Source organism: Ambystoma mexicanum, chromosome 9 (assembly GCF_040938575.1).
Source record: "Ambystoma mexicanum isolate Mex_15411 chromosome 9, UKY_AmexF1_1, whole genome shotgun sequence".
NCBI lineage: Eukaryota > Metazoa > Chordata > Amphibia > Caudata > Ambystomatidae > Ambystoma > Ambystoma mexicanum.
Window position 1 is genome coordinate 298,468,082 of NC_090931.1, and position 17,277 is coordinate 298,485,358.

Sequence of the window (17,277 nt, forward strand, 5' to 3'; positions counted from 1 at the left end):
ATGTACGGCCCATGCCTATGCAAAGAGGGACAAACCTGGGAGGCTACTGACTTGGCTTTGCAAACGCAAACAGCCAAGACCCCTGACCACACTACTTCTTGATGAGTGTGGGGCTCTGTGAAGATCCCAACTTGCGATTATCGACATCTGCGCTGCGTACTACGCACGATTATACAGTCATGACATTCTTGTACCCGAGGAAGATATAGAAGAGGCCCTCTCACTGATTAGAATCCAGAGTCTTACACCTGACCAACAGTCCCCCTTAAACCAACACATCACTGTGGAGGAGGTACGTGAGGCGGTTGCATCCCTCTCCACTTGTAAAACGTCAGCAAGCGACAGACTCCCAGCAGAGTTCTACAAAGCCTATAGCTCTACTCTAGCCCCACCACTCCTGAAAGTCTTCGAAGAGGCCTACCACAGGGGCATGCTGCCGATTGGCCTGATGGAGACCCTGATTATACCCATCCTCAAGTCGGGGAAACCAATGGATAGTTGGGATTCGTACTACCCCCTTGCCATGCTGAATTATGACATCAAAATATTTACAAGAGTGTTGGCAAAATGCCTCCATAGAGTTATTGTTTCCTTGATACACATAGACCAAAGAGGCTTCATGCCAGGTCACAGCACTACTCTGAACCTCCTATGGCTCCAGCATATAATTGATCAAACTAACCCCTGAGGATAGCACTATGCTGTGGCTTCCCTGGACGCCGTTAAGGCCTTCGACTCCGTTTACTGGGAATGGTTGCTCACCTCTCTGCAAAGTTTCGGGCTTGGTGTGTGTTTCATTTGGTGGGTGGCTTTACTATAAACGTCTCCAATAGCCAGGATGAAGTCTGGCTGACAGGTATCCGAGGTCTGGAATATATACCGGGGGACCCGTCAGGGTTGCTCGCTCTTTCACCTATGATATATATATTAGCCATGGAACCTATTGCAGCATTTTTACGACAATAGTATCTGGATGCGGGTATCATGATTGGTGGACTCGGACACCTGACATCATTATACACAGATGATGTATTACTTTTCCTATGTGAACCACAACACAATCTCCCTATGATCCTTGACATACTAAACAGATTTGCGAAGCTATCTGGAATGTCTTTCACTAGACAGAAATCCCGCCTCTTTCCACTTGGCGGAATTTGGGGAGTTGATATGACCGACTTGCCAGACTCGGGCATCCCATGGGTGGAGAAATCCTGTAAATACCTGGGCATCCAGATTACTCACACACCAGCAGATATGCACACATGCATGCTTAGGGTGGTGGGTAACCATAAGAAATGTAATGGCCTCATTACGGTCCCGCGGGAGCTGTGCTGGTAAAACTGGCAGGTAGCAGTCAGACCCGTAATGAATTACCGGCGCCTGACTTCCATGTCCGGTGGCCGGGAAGTCAGGCACCAGTAATTTTGTTAGTCCCCAATCCCATGGCGTCCCATAGAACACCGGTGCCGGTGCTTCTGTGAGAACTCTGCAAGCAGGTGCCGTCCCACCCGGTAGGTCTGACCCTGGCGGGCGGGAAGGCACACGCCTGCAGAGTTGTACTGTGCCGGTCTGGTAACAACAGTGCCGGTGGGCTTACCAGCACCATTGTTACCGGACCAGCACACTCATAATGAGGCCCTATGTCTTTTTGGTCCCGGCTACCGCTGTCACTTATGGGTAGGGTCACCATTATTAAGATGATTGTCCTCCCTAGATTTCTTTATTACTTTACTAATGTCCACTTCTACATGGGGGCAGCGTTCTTTCACCTCCTAAACTCACTGATCAGAAATTTTCTCTGGGGCTCAGGTCGCCATAAATAGTCCCTTTCTGTGTTGTGCTTGTCCTACAACAACAGGGGGTCCAGCTACCAAAACTCAAGCTTTACTATCTAGCTACGCAGCTGAGCTTTGTTATGCAGTGGCTAGCCGATGGCCCTACATCAGAACTGGGATTGCTCCAGCAGCTGGTGGCGCCGGCCAAGCTTAATGAAGCACTATGGATCCCAGTAAATTGCATGGCAACAGGTACTCCTGGCTCTGGTATATGTCCTGGACGATGGCTGGAGGTCTGTAGCTAGACTCTATAACTGCCTGTTAGAGTGATCCAGCTTTCGAAACTCAGCTTTAAAACTGATTTGGTCCATTTTGCAGGTTTTAATTGCTCTAAATGAATTAAACTTGGCACCCTCTGTGTTTTTTCTTTGCACTTTAACAAGGGAAGATTCATCCTCTGCACGTTCACTCATTTCCAGAATAGATAGCAGACCTTGGCTGCTTCAGTCTTGACTCCAAGCCAGACAACCTTGTCTTGCAGATCCACAATTCCGCTTATTCTTGCTGCAACACAGTTTTCCCTTCCCGCTTCATGGGTCCTGGCTTACCAAATTCATGATACCGATGTCCTGCTTCTATATAATGGTGGCCCTGCCTGTTTTCTATTCACTATGTATAGCCAGCTTCTATGATGTCTACCTTGCATTTCAATGTCTGTACATTTATTGAACGGTGAAATGGGAAACGGATATGGGTTCTGAAATTAATGACACTGAATGGGACCGAGTGCTGGGTTTTCCTAAGAAAGTATTCCATAACCCTAGGTTTAGACTCCTACAGATTAACTTACTCCATCTCACATATATGACCCCCACCAGAATAGCTACATTCTGTAACAGCACAGAGCCTACCTGTCCCTGGTGCCATCAGGACGGCACTGACCTTATTTATATGTTTTGGAGGTGCATGAAGGTGCAGATGTTCTGGTCCCAAATCGAACAGGCTTACACAGGGGCTGGTGTCATCAGATATGATTGGTCCCCCATGGAGTGCCTGCTGGGTCCATACCCCAGATGTAGCAAGTACAAACATGTAATTAGATTTATGGACCTGGCATGCATACTTGCTAAGAGAAGGATTGCTATGTCCTGGAGGTCCCCTGGTCGCCCACAATTCAAACTATGGTTTCTCAAATTTAATACTCGGTGCAAAGCAGGAACAAGGGCCTGGGCAATGGTATTGCGACCCCAAGAAGATAGTTGGACGGAAACCTAAGGGGCCTGGAAAGTACTTGCCTTTGACATGTTCCACCTATCGAACGACAAACCTCCTTGAATGCTTCAACCACCCGTTTCACAATCTACTTTGATTAAGTTTGTCTCCACCCACCCATCCCCCCACCACTGCCTATGCCCAGAATTACACCCTTGGGTGAGTTCATCACCATTCGCCTGTCGCATTGCCCTGTTCTGTAAATCACAACCCCAGACTTCTTCCTCATACTCTGAGGTAAGCCTAGGTATGGAACGTTTAGGTTGTAATGTTGTTTGTAAGTTTTATGTTTATGATACAAAAAACCTCAGAGAGACCAGGGTTCACTTATAATTTCTGTAATGTGGCATGTAATATCATTCGTTCACTCTGATTTCAATAAACAAATTTGGAAAAAAAACTTACGGTTAATCAGTTATTACTGTAGGTTTATCCCTAATTTCTCAGACAGAACAGCTAGGTTGACAGACAAATTCAAGAACACCGAACCGCAGAAGATTTATTGGACTGACGAGGATGATGTATGTTACAACAGCTTAAAACAAACCCTGTGCCAAAATCCGATCCTAAAGTTAGTCGATTTTTCAAAAGAGTTTGTGTTTCAAACTGGTGCCTGTCTTACAGGGTTACGAGCAGGTTTGTCCCAAGTTTGTGATGGATTATAACACCCTATCCTATTCAGTAGTCAAAAACTCTTCTAACATGAACACAATTACTCTGTGTTAGAATTAGAGGCCCTTGCCATCAAATGGGCCATCATCCATCTAAGATACTATCTCCTAGGAAAGAGAAAGTATATGTGAAATCCTAAGAAGAAAGGAACTTCAATGTTTGTCGTGTCACTCATCACAGATCATTCTCCATTAGTGTGGATAAGCTAACAAAAGGACTCTAACCCTCAAATCATGCGATGGTTCCTAGACCCGCAACCCTACCGTTTCACTGTGGAGCAATGAAAAGGTATGAACCAGGGGAATGTCGATTTCCTTTCTTGGTTTCCCTGAGAAACAGATGTGACTACATCACATATTGGAAGGGAATGTGAGAAACCAGAAGGTGTCTCACCCACTAGTCCCCAGGGATCTGTCATCCAGGTGGTCAGGACATGGCCATCGCTTTTGGATTCAGTTCCAGAGGGTGGACCAGTGCGGGAGGATCACCTGGGTGAGGGGTCTTCGGGGAGTGGGAGTGGGACACCGGATGGTGAGATACAGTATCCCCTTCGCTGTAACACCTTTACCCCATCCTACCAGGTAGGATAGTTAGGAACTCAACCCACCTTTCACAACACAAATACTTTCTCATGGACAGCCCGCTATGAGAGAAAACAGACTAACACCCGAGTTGTATACCTGACGTGTCCCAATACAATGGTCAGGTGAGGTCAGGCAATTACTGACCATCACACACACCTGACTTCCATTAAGCTTCCCCACATGGATAAAAGGTGGAGCCCGAGAGCACACTCTGAGCGAGGCAAAGCACACGAAGAAACAGCAGTTTCACGAATGCAGCTGAATGAGAGAGTGAAAATGGTAAAACAGAAGGGGTTCGCAAGGAGGGAAGTTCCCTTGACCTTTTTGACAAGGAACACTTTCCTTCCAAAGACCGTGAGAATAGAATGTGTAAGATGAGGAAACCAGGCTGAAGAATCCTGCATTGTGTGTCGAAGATGCCCAGGGCCCTCATGCATCAATAATCAAGGCAGGGAGAATCACCAGCCGCCGTCGTACCGTCCTTGGCTCAAAGAACAAAGCAGTGTCAGTAAAATCAACACGGCCGGTGAGTTAGGGAGGCCGATACAAGACCGGTCTGTGTTGAAACCAAGGTTGCAAGCAGTAACATTGTATGGCGACCGGTAGAACGAACATTGTTAAAACGTGTGTGATAAGAGATGCAAGTAAAGTTGAACTGCTGAGTGATTGAACTTTAAAACCATGGTACAATACCTTTGACAGAGTGGTCCAGCACCACTTGGGTGCTCAATTGAAGGTCTCTGTAAGTTATCCAGCTGAGAAGTGGCAAAAATGAAAGTGAGAAAAATGTTATATCAAGTAGAGAACAAGTAATTGTGAATCGATGTGGTCCTGCGACGGGCCACGCATAATCCAGTACACAGTTGAAAGTCTTCGCTTCTGATGAAGTAGAGAAATTTGGTCTGAGCCCGGTGGATTGATTGATTGATATTTTATTGCTATCGTGCTTGTACACAAGTGTTTCAGAGCACGACTAGGCAAGGGAGGGGAACAGGGGAGAACAAAACAGCGATCTTACTAGGCCCAGTGACATTGAGAATGCGTAAGTGCATGGGAGAGGGGGGAGGGGAAAAGTGCATGGAAGGGGGGGAGTGGAAAGTGCGAAGCAGAGGAGAAACAGATAAATAACAATAAATAAATAATAAAGGCAACAAACAGTGGTAATGCAGCCAGCAATGTGCAAGTGCTAGGTTTAAGGTAGCAGATAGGGTAGGTCAGAAAAGTGCAGGAAGAAAAAGGGGGGCTTTATGGGTACAGATACAGACCCCAGTGCAACGGATGGCCCGGAGGCAGTGCGGGAGGGTGGCAGGATGAGCAGGTACCTGGGCCCGAAGGACAGAGGGTGGCCAGGTGCACGGTGCCAAGAGAGAACAGATCAGTAGGGGACAGGGGGAGAGAAGGCAGAAGAAAAGAGGAAGGTCTTGAGGTGCTTCCGGAACCGGAGATGGTTCTCCTCACATTTTAGAGTGGCAGGGAGGCTGTTCCAGAGGAAGGTCCCAGCTGAAGACAGAGATCTACGCCCAGCTCGTTTCTTAGAGAAACGACTGACCCTGAGGAAGTTGGAGGTAGAAGAGCAAAAAGCTTGAGAGGGGAGGTATTTGCGGAGGGATAGATGAAGGTATTTTGGACCCAGACCCCAGAAAGCCTTGTGGACAATGCAGAGGGTTTTGAATTTAATCTGTGCATCTACTGGGAGCCAGTGGAGAGATTTCAGAGATGGAGAGATACGATCCCAGGGCTTGAGGCCAAGGACAAGTCTTGCAGTCCTGTTCTGGATTGGTTGCAGAGGGCGGAGAGTAGAGGCAGGTAGATTTAGAAAGAGGCTGTTACAAGGGGAGGGAGACCAGTTGAAGGTTTTGTGTTAAAGTGGGTCTGAGCCCAGCGGAGGGGGGCCCTGGGTGAACAGTAAATCACTCAAGAAGTTGTATATGTGCAATATTTGGTCTGAGCCGGTCGACTGGGGGGAAACCAATTGAAGATTTTGTGTCAAAGTGGGTCTGAGTCCGACAGAGGGGGGGCTTGGGGTGAATAGTAAATCACCCAGAAAGTTGTATATGTGAAATCCTAAGAAGAAAGGAACTTTAATGTTTGTGGTGTTGCACCAGGCCCTCTGAAATAAGAGACTTTGAATGGCAAAGAGGCTTTGGCACAACAGGCCCTGGTGTTGAAGTTTTGAACTGCATCCTCATGCTAGAGAAGCCAGAGAATGTGCTAAGCTCGAGTGTTCTGCCCATGCCCGTGTGGAAAACATTGGGAAGGGAAGCCAACGGCTTGAATAGCCTGACATATCATTTCTTGAACTCTTTTCTTTTGCATTACATTGTTTCCCACACTATTTGTATTTAGAAGTAAGCATTGACAATAAGGCTCTTTTATTTTGACAGACTCGACTAGGACTGTGTTATTGTTGTTTGATGGTTGTAGCTTTCTCCGATCCTTAGATGTAGGATTAGATAGGCATTTTTCAAACCCCATTGAAGTTCAATAGACACCCTTGAACTGAAATCACTTGTGTCTGTTTTACTGTTTGATACCATGCCTTCCTTATACAACTACAATCATGCAGCGGTACACCTGGTGGACTTAGCTCATATCCACATAATCTACATGAAGATGTTGAAAAGGCCCAATAGGGTGTGGCATGCTCCCTGCACTATGCACAAAGTGTGGCCTTCATTATACTTCTGACATAAAATGCAAGAATCCATGAAAGTGGCAACAAATCACTCAAAGTTGGAACAGAACCAGTCTTCTTCAGTGTGCGCGGCAAGGACATCCTTGCTAAGGTGTCTGGTCTGCAACTGGTTTCCCTGTGCTTTCCTGTCTCCACAGTGCACATTTAGGGGATATTGAACATCCTCTCTTCACCCACAATTCCTTCTCTTCCATTAGTGCTCGCCCATGGAACAACCTTCTCTCAATTTTAAGTTACGCACACGCCTTTGTGTGTTTCATGGAATGTCAAACTCTGTTACTTCTGTAAAGTACGCTGCTTGTTTTGCTTCTGTGTCTGCGGCTTCGTTGCGTGTCTGGCACTTCAGGACCGCTAGGGCTAATGGAAGTTGTAGTGCGTTGATGAGTCTGACCAATAGAGGCACATGCTGCACTGGTGTGCTGTCAGCACATCGGTAACCTCTCCTTTTCCAATGTGACAGTCCTGAGTGATCTGTTGATGGAACATAGGCAGAGTCCACAGTAATCTCATCCTCCTTGTTCCCTTCCAACACCACTAGTTCTGCCAGTTGCGCTGATATATGTGAAGGTGGTCTCATGCTTGCCACTACTTCTACTATTCCGGTTGGTTTTATTTTTACCACTGCTGTCCCAGTATGCCTTTCTCCAGTTGTCTGGTGTATGGTTGATGACCTCTCAATAAAGAGTACCTCTCCTCCCTCAAGTGTATTTTTTCCTACCCTAGGGATGTGATCATATGATACTGTATATGTAGTGTAATTGTGTACATAGGGCCTCATTACGAGGTTGGAGGCAGCCATGGAGCTACTAGCTCCATGGCTGCCTCCAAAACCCTTCCGACTCCGCCCTGGTGAATGGAGCAATTACCGGTCCATTCCAAGGTCGGAGGGATCGGTTATTTCCCATTCACCAGGGCCATTCCCCATTCTCATTTGAGACCTCATAGGGCTCAATGGGAATGGGGAAGGCGCTAATAACGGTACCGTTATTAGTTCTAGAGTCCCTTTGCGGGTCCCGTCCTTAACTCCTGAAAAACCAGGCATTAAGGAAGGACCCACAAAGGGAACTCGTAGTAGGGAGGTAAGGGATTACCGGCACTGGTGCCCTTACCGGTGCCGGTAATCCCTTACCTCCCACATCGTAATGAGGCCCATAGTCTCCGTCCCCTACTGGTTCTGCTATACATGTTGCTGGCTTTACAAGTCTGCATCTCACTACTTTTATTGCTGGGTTCAAAATAATTACCTTGTATCCTGACACTCTTTGTGTAGTTAATGTGCTTTTGGGTTTCTCGAGAATGACAAACATGGCATGCTCCACATAAAGCGTGGTGCTACAGCCCATTGTGACACTTGCTGGTTTCTCTACTGCAAATGAAGTAGCAGCCAATGCTTGTTCGCACGGGTAGTGTCCTCTCATTACTGCGTCTAATCTCCCACTGTAGTACGCTATTGATTTGTGACCTAAAGTCGTTTTCTACATGTGCACTGCCATCATCAGAGCCCCATTGGAGTGCGAGAACAAATGGAACTCCTTGCGGCAATCGGGAATCCCTAACACTGGGGCTGTACATAATGCCCTTGAATGCTTCGGTCATCTCTTGTGTCCATGTCAAGTTATCGTCTCCTCTCTGAGCTTCTTCGAGCTTCTTTGAACACGCTTAGAAGAGGTCTTGTATAGGTACTGTAGCGGAACGCCCAGGATCTGCAGTAATTACAGAGGCCCAGAAATGGTTTCATTGTTCTGCTCTCTGTGGGGTTACCCTTCTACCTTTGTGCAAACTCTACAATGTACAGAAACTTACTCTGGCAGTATTGTAGCTTTGCATTATCCACTGTTTAACCCTTTTCTGCTAACACAGTCAGTAGGTGTTTAGAATTCTCCCTAAACTGCTCCTCAGTCTTGCTACAAATCAAAATGTCGTCTACGTACTGAATAATCGTGCTGTCCAAATGTATGTTCCCTAAATCCATTTTGAGTACACTGTTAAAGATGGAGGGTGACTCGCAGTATCCTTGAGGAAACCTTGTGTGTTTCCGCTTGGTGTTTCTATATATAAACAATGTCAATGCCTGTAACTCTTCCTGAAGTGGAATAGAAAACAAGGCATTCTTCAATCTTCAAATGGGTAGCTTCCAGAGGAATGCTAAATAGTATTGTCACCAGGTAGGGAACTAGCAGAATTCTGCCTCGACAATATGGTTCAAAGGACACAGATCCTGAATAAAATGCCATGATCTACCTGTTGCCTTCTTCACTGGATACATTGCTGTGTAATACTGCGATTCAGATGGTACCAACATGCCTTGCTGTACTAATGCAGAGATTGTCTCAAAAATGTCTTTGTCTGCCTCCCGTGACAAGGGATATTGTTTTGCCCTTGGTAAGATTGCCCCTGGCTTGAACTTGATCAGAACAGCTTCCAATCCCTTCAATAGGCCCACATCATACGGGCTGTTGGTCCGTGAAATGCTTGGTACTCGTCTTAAATCTTCCTTAAGAAATGGTGCTGGCACCTTCTTGAATAGCACCATTCTCTGAGGTGCATCCTTATATTAGACACTGACCCAGTAAGTAATGCTCATATGGAACACCATCTCAAGGTCTGAATAGTAATTTTGAAGCAATTCTTCATCTGTCAATTCAATCAAGTCAGTCTATCAAGTGAGTCAATCTGTGCCCTTCTCCTACCGTGATTACTGTTCTCCATGCCCGTCCTGAGTTATCTGTCCTGTGCAATACTATTCTCTCTTCTCTCACTATGACCATTTCTAGTTCTAATGGGAACACATGTCCCTCCTTTTCTACATAGAAATTAATTAGGTATGCAGAGCAATTTTCCTTGGATCACTGGAAGCCATGCTAAATGTAACTCTCGGTTCACTGGAACCCCCCTCAGTACAGTCTGTGCAAAAAATGCCTGAATAAATTCTTGTGCACTCATGTAGTGAATTCCTTGGGTTGAGCACACTATCCCCTGCTTAGTAAATGAGATTGTCATGTTGAGTCGACTTATCATGTCTCTACCCATTATGTTGACTGGTGTCTGGTGGGAATACAATAATGGCATGGTACGATTGTGTTCTCCTATGGGGATTGGAAGCTCGTCTGTAAAGGGAACCAAATCTGTAGCCCCAGAAAATCCCTGCTCCTTCATTGTGATGCCTGACATCAGGTATCTCCCCTCTCTAATACAGGATCGAGTTGCCCCTGTATACACAAAAAAAGATAATGGGCCTCATTACGATGCTGGCGGTAGCCGTTTCAGTAAAACAGGCATGGCTGCCACTGGTATCATTTCAGACCTGGTGGGCAGGAAGGCATCCGCAAGCAGAACTCGTAGTTTGCCGGTCCGGTAACAATGGTACCGGCAAGCTTACTGGTACCTTTGTTACCAGACTGGCAAACTTATAATGAGGCCCAATGTTTTGTTACCTATGGTCACCCCTACACGTGGGGCCTCGTCCGGGTTGAATGTAACAGATAGGATTCAACACATCAGGTCTGTCTGTGGGCTGTCCTATTGTGGGTGCATGGTCATCCCTATCCCTATGAAGGGGTTGCCCCTTACCACTGTCGCTTCCTCTAATTTCCTTACAGGAGTCTATATTGTAGAGGTTGTGTGTCTTGTGGCTAGATCATTCTGCTGTACTGGTGCCTACGGGGTTGTCTGTGGTGGTTGTGTGCATACCTGTGTCTGTGCTATATGTCCCATAGGCTGGTGTGACTGCCCTGATGTCTGTTGCGATGTTGCCATTTGCAGTAGATACAACTTTGTCTGCGTGTGATCATGGGCAATAATAATCTGGTTGTTCCGTCTGATATGCTGGCTGGTACGTCATCCCTCCATTCTGCTGTGCTCCACCCCTGCTTCTGCACATCCATGATATGCGAGCTATTCTAGCGCACGTACAGAATTGTGGTGGCCTCCCCATCAGTCTTGGCTGTCCTCTGTTAAACCTGTCTATACCCTGCTGCATGGGATACCTGAACCCTCTTCCTTGGGGCATCCCTCTTCCCCTGTGGCCATTGCTTATCATCTCCTCTTCCCACAAAAACTCCTCCTGCAATATGTGGTTGGTTCTGTGTGTTTTGAGTAAATACTCCCTTTCCGCTCATCAACACAGCCCCATCTATTGTGTGCTTTGATAGCTTCTTCTATAATAATTTTGCCTCTTCTTTTTTCCTTTCTTCACATTTCTTTCATGGGTTCTCTTGACTTACATTAAGCGACAATAATGCACTTTAGTCAACTGAATTCTGGACCATGGTTTCGCTTCCGTTCCTACCAATTTCTTCAGCTGGTTTTGCAACAGCTCTGGTAGCCCTTGGCTTAATATGGCTTAATATGTGATAGAATAATCACAGTTTTATCACGTTTCTCTCATCTCAAGACACCAACACTCTTGTATCTCCTAATTACTGAAGTGGGTCTTTGTCCTCACGCATTTTGCATGCCATAATCGCGCTGAAATCTGATGTGTATGGGTACTGTACTCTCAGAATCTGCCATAGGGCTGCTCTGCAGTTGTTAAACGGTGTGACATGGTGCGCCGTATTCTGTGCTGTCACCACCGGATACCCTGTCCATTTCTACATGTCGTCAGCTACCACCTCAAGTATGGCTGAAAGCAAGCTCTTCATGTCGCCCACTGATAATATTGTACCTGCCATCAGTATTTCTAGCTCATATAGCCATTTCCCTACTCCTGCAGTCACCAAGGGCAGCTTGCACCTCAAATTATCCTTGTCCATCTGTTGCCAAGGTATATACTGGGCTCGTCCTCCACCCTTTTCTAGTAACAGGAACTGTGTCAGCCCTATTCCTCTATTGGATTTCCCCATGTCTTTGGCAACAGTGAATTCTCTCATCATACTTGCACTTTTAAATCCAGTAAAAGCTCTCAGCCTCTGTACCTAGGGAGTGAATTTGCTTGCATTATGCGATCTACCCATGGGATGTTTAAAAGTGCCCCTCGGATCCTATTGTATTCTTCCTAATGCTTTCTTCTCTGCTGCATGATGTCTCCTGTTCAGTGCTTACTTCTCTGGCTGGGCGGAATGGCCTTCTCCCTTTGTCATCAACACTTTCCCTCGCTTCCTTGTTCAAACCCATAGCTCCACTATCGTCACTGTCTTCTCCCTCATCTTCAAAATTAAGTCTCCTCAATAGGAGTTTCTCATGTCATCTCCCCATCATTCTGTCCCATGTATTGCTCTCCCCGCTCAATGGAGACCATGCTACACTCTGACTTGGTTCTGGCCCTGGGGCGCCATCCCTCCTGCTCCTATAGAATGTCCCTATTCTCCTCCGTATTCCCTCTTCCTCTTTGTTAGTTAACCATGTTGGTGCTACCATAGTATCTGCTACCTCTTTGAGGTGACGTTCTCTGCCCCTTTCCCTTTCCGGTCTCCTGTCCGTTTCTTCTTCTCTGCCCAATGCTCCTTAACGAGCTTCTACATTTGTAACTTTATTTTCTCCCTTTTCACACGTGACTGCCTCTCCCTTTCTTTCCTGACTTTTCTCTTCATCTCTTCCTTTATGCCCTTTTTCCTTTCTTTCTCTCTCTCTCTTTCTTCCTTTTCTTTCTCTTCTGACTTCTCCTTTTCTCTTCTCAGTCGCTCTTGTTCCTCGTTCTCTTGCCTTTCTCTTCTTTCTACTCCCTCGTCCTCCATTATCTCTACCGATTCCCTACTTTCTTCCTCTTTCTTCTGCATCTCTGAGCTTCCTCTTCTGCTCTTGTGCGGTCGTCTGTATTCTTTTACTCTAGTTTGAGCTGTATTGGTCCCCCTATCCATTCATTCAATGACACTGTCACTTTGTTATGCCTGCTTCGTTCTGGTGCCCTTTTGTCCTGTCTCATCAATCTTGCTTGTGATTCGCTGGTGCTCCTTGCATTCATTGCTTATAGTGCCTATCCTCTTGGTCGCTTGCTATTCTGCCACTAAGCATTTCCTCACTGCTATACGCGGGTGGTGCATAAACTGGTTTAGTATATCCTGCCGTTGCTTTTAGTTCCTTCACTGGGGAAAATCCTTCACATTCAGTAATAGGGTGGGTGGTTTGCGGAGGAAGAGCAGGAGCCATGGGTGCTTCTACCCCTGCATCCTGCTGGCTTAGCATCCACTCTTTCTTAGGTGGGTCCTCTTCCTTGACCTCAAACATTTTCCAGAGTTCTAATATGGCCAAACTTTTACTAAATTTTTTCTTTTAAATGTGGCATGTAAATACATATGTGCAGCACATACTTGGAGAAACTTCCCTCCTTGCGCCATGGCTTTGCCATTTTGACTTCTGTATCGCGAGTCCATTCCACGCAATACTTGAGTATTTTATCGTGCTACCACGGAAGAGACTTGCACGTGCTTAAGGGGTGTATTCCCCATGGCCGCACATCCCTTTCAGACTGTCCATAATTACTTTACCTTAAATCGATTTTTTTACTCAGTTTAACACATTACCAGGTTATACATTTTTTCAATTGCCATCAATGTTCAATCGGCTCTCTCAACGCGAGAAAACATTTCCAAAAAACCTCTCTGGCTCACCACCATCAGCAAGAGCGTGCTCTCTGCACCGCCCACACTATGTTCTCTGCCCTTAAAGGCCAAACAACAATTCTTTCATGCGCTAATCGAGCCTCGCCTAAAAGGGTACAATCCTCTATGACAATTCGAGCATTATCTCGTCATGTAAAAAACCATAGAGTTCTTTCCTCTTTTGTACTCCGCTATCGCTATGTCTCTGTCCCGCTACAAGTTTTCTCTTCCACAACAATTCTCTGTGTCCTATGTGCCAACTCAAAATGTGACATCACAAGGCTAAAGGAAAAAGGCTTAATGCTTCCAATGTGCTCTTTCAGATCTTGCAATGCCCCAAAACACAACAAAGCAAACATCATAACATATATATACATATATATATATATACGGCTGTCTTCCTGTCTTTCAACCAGAGGGAATTCTCAACAAATATGTGGTTCTTCTTCTGCACCATTGCATAGAATAGCATCTCCCTGAGCTAAGTTAAGAAACCACCTTCTGCGACTTAAGGGAGCTCAGGTATGTTATCACCTAGACACAGGAATTCCAAATACACATCATCCGTAACTAAGCTATTGGACCATACAAGTATCCTTTTTATTTTATTTTCTTATTTTCTTCCATAAACCAGGCTAACGCCTAGAGTACATTTACACTTTTTCTTTTCATTTTTTTTTTTTTGGACAAATAGGGTCTTCTCAGCCTTGAAGCCTTGGACAGACACCAGGTTGAGTGCAACAACTCAAGGTAGTGGGAACAACTCTAAAGGTTCTGCATGTTCCTATTAAGTTACCTTCTCCGCTCTCTGAATCCGTGAGATAGAGCATTTGTCTTTGAACCTGCGTTGCATTTTTATCACACTGCCTTCTGTTCTATGGTAATAGTCATCCCTATCTAACCCAAATGAATAGGCACTGTCTGGCAAGTGCAAGTCACGTGTGTAAGACCACAAAATGGAGCCTCGCTGCCTCTAATTATGAGGATTTGGGCTTGGGTTTATTGCAGGTGCTCTGTCCCTCTGCTTATCTGAAAACATCCCTTCTCTCTGTGTCTTTGGCTATCTGTGCACAGTGATTGCACTGGAAGCCTGTCCTGCCAGCCGTGACTGGATCAGCCTGTCGGCTCTCTGCATTTCAAACTCTCTAACCTTCTCCCATTCATTCCAGTGTACCTGTGGTTTCCATCTTGATTTGCATGGCTGTCCATGTTAGTCGCGTTAAGCGTCAGCAAGCTGTTCATATGTATTCTTGTGCATCTTGCGGTTTCAGGCTCAGCAAAAAGAGTATATGTGTGTGTCAGTCCTCTGGCTATGTGAGTCATAAGCATATCCTTCATGTCTACCTGAAATAAACTGCAATGTCTGCATAAATTCGTGCATGGATGCATATGTACTTCATGTCTAATGCATCTAGGTCAGGTGGTCAGTCGTGATGTCATCTGCTCCTTGCAGTTGTGGTCAGTCGCCTTTCTCTATCGATTGCAGGCTACTCTCTTCTGTAACATCATTTGGGTACGGTCTGAATGGTTGTCTGAGCTAATAACTTCTCTCACACCTACGATACATCCACGATGAAGGAGAAGAGAGTGCTTCGAGCGAAGTGCATCTCTTGTTTCTCTGTCGACAAGCTGAGAGCAGGATGGGTGTAACGATGGCGTTGTTTAGGTCCCTCTCTTCACCATTTTTTACACTGTCACGCAGTGCAGTATAACTTGCAAGAGACTGAATTTCCTACTTGAGCTCTATCGTAGAGGAGGACCCATTCTGTACACTGCCACGAAGTACAGTAGAACTTAATATACCACACTTCAACCTTGAGCCCTATAGGAGGAGTGGACTCACTCTATGCACTGCCTTGCAATGCAGATTAGCTTGCAGTTGACTGCACGTCGTACTTGACCCATTTACAAAGGATGGACTCAATCTGTACACTGCTTTGCAATTCAGTATTACATGCATTACACTGAACTTCTGCTTGACCACTATACTAGGGGGAAGGATGGGGGGGTCATTCTGTACACAGAATTTCACTGACGTATAACTTGCATTAGTACCTCGTTGGGGGGAGCCAGCCAATCAGATGTCTAGGAATGCGGGATTGAACCACCGGTACAAGCCTGTGTTCCATGCTGCCTGATGGCTGGCTCCTCCCGCCGCCATCTTCCGCAACTCACCGTCCTGTTTTTTTTTGTCCCCCCCACTTACCTTATTTTGGCTGGGGAGAGCGCCGCCGCCACATCTGCTTCTTCCGCTTTACTCTGGCAGGCTGCCATGGAAAGGGGCGAGGGGCTCCATACTGAGCCCTGCCTTCCATTTCCATGGCGGCCATCTTGGCAAAGGATTTTCATTCATTGAACAGGACATGCGAGGTGTCCCGTTCAATGAATGAAAATCTATTTTTGTAGCGTAAAGCTGAGGTGATAATGGCGTTAAGGACCCGGAGCCCTCGTTATCTGCCCTTGATTTGCTTCGGCCGATAACTTGGGCTACCGGGCCGTTAACCCCTGTTACAGCCCTTGGAACAGGGGCTTAACACCACATTAGATTGAACTTCGTAGTTGAGACCTATAAAAGGGGAGTACCAGTTCTACTCGCTGCCTTGCAATACAGTATAACTTGCCATAGACTGGACTTCTACTTGAGCCCTATATAAGGGAGAAAACATTATGTACACAGCTATGCAATTCGGTATAACTTGCATTAGAATGAACTTCTACTTGACCCCTGTAAGGGGCTATCAATTCTGTACACTGCATTGCAGTGCAGTATAACATTTGTTAGCATATGGAAGTCATTGGCCTTCTCTCATCCAATCAGAATGTTCAGAGTGCAGTCAATAATAATTTGTATTGCAGTATTCTCATTATTCTGACTGCAAAAGTAGACAGCAAAGCAACAATGCAATTTCCATGCAAGATTTGGTTTAACAAGGCACTTCCTCTCTGGGAGGATCTTTTCTTTCACTGCAAAATCTACAAATGTACACACTAAAGAGAATGGGAAAATATGTGAAAATGCGTTCACTATCTTGTAGGGAATCGCTTTACTTTTACATTGCACCATATGCACGCTCATGATAAAATCTCTCCAGTTCAACCAAGTTTGCAATTAAAATGCTGAACTTGAGAGGGAATACTGATTGCTTACATATTACAAAATAAAAGCATCTTTAATTTGCTTTTAATGTTTACTGTACTCACTATTGAATAAAACGTTCTATTTTACAACTGCAATTCCAAAACCTATACAGCTGTTACCAGTATGTGCTGGTCGCCGTATAGATCTCGGGAGTGGCTTTGTTGCTTGGCCTTATAGAAGGGAAGGCCTCATTCAGTACACCGCCTTGCAATGCTGAACAACTTGCCATAAGCTGAATTCCCTACCTGAGCACAATAGAAGGGTGGGGCACCTTCTGTACGTTGACTTACAGTGCAGTATAACTTGTATTAGACAGAACTTCTATTTGAGTACACCGCCTTGCAATGCTGAACAACTTTCCATAAGCTGAATTCCCTACTTGAGCACTATAGAAGGGTTGGGCACCTTCTGTACATTGCCTTACAGTGCAGTATAACTTGTATTAGACAGAACTTCTATTTCACCATACCGCCTTGCAATGCTGAACAACTTGCCATAAGCTGAATTCCCTACCTGAACACTATAGAAGGGTGGGGCACCTTCTGTACATTGCCTTACAGTGCAGTATAACTTGTATTAGACAGAACTTCTATTTTAG